Raw genomic sequence first — 788 nt, 5'->3', positions numbered from 1 at the left:
AACTGCCGGAGAAAGGAAAATCTGAGACTTCTGGAGCATGGTGGTTAGACTCGGTGATCGCGGGCCGCCCAAATCCGAAACCAAGAACTGAAAGACCTATCCCGAGCTCTGGCGCCAAAAAAAAGAGCGGGAACGGAGAGGTTCAAAGAAGGAGTGGTGAGAGGGGTAGCAAGGTCGAAGGAGTGAAAGGAAAAAGAAGAGGAGGGTTGTTCGTTATGAACCGATACCCCGGGCCCAAGAAAAGTGATGACTTCATGAAATTTTGTGAAGATCGTAATTTCGCCGGCACAACAGCTGGAGACGACGCCTCCACCTACCTTTGACCTTCTTCGTGCTGATCACCGAGAAATTTTCTGGCTAACAACACTTTTGTTAATCATTTCACTGTTTGCACTCACCATCCCAGCAATACTAACCCACAAACGCGCTCTCTTCCTCCAACTCGCCACCGCGTTCTGGGTCGTCGCAAATATTGGAGCCACTCGTTTCGTTTCTCCATATTTTGGACTATCTGTGTGGGTCGATCGGTAGCAGTCGGCTTCCACGGCTTTGGTGGGTGCTCGGCAAGGAAGTTTTCGAATTTCTTGCTATTACGATCAGGAGCAATGGCAGGAGTGAGATTCGAACCGTCACGGTCAAGTCGTCGCAGATATTGTGGTCCCCGGCTCCGGAGACAATCCAGTCGGTTGTTAGCGCTATCTGTCGGATCTCGAGTTTTTCATGTTGTCGACCCTCTTTCTCCGAAACCGGGAATCGAACCCGGGTCTTCCGCGTGACAGGCGGAAATA

Source organism: Gregarina niphandrodes, assembly GCF_000223845.1.
Source record: "Gregarina niphandrodes unplaced genomic scaffold scaffold00183, whole genome shotgun sequence".
Taxonomy (NCBI): Eukaryota; Apicomplexa; class Conoidasida; order Eugregarinorida; family Gregarinidae; genus Gregarina; species Gregarina niphandrodes.
The sequence above is the reverse complement of the archived record's forward strand: the minus strand, read 5'-3'. Positions refer to the sequence as shown.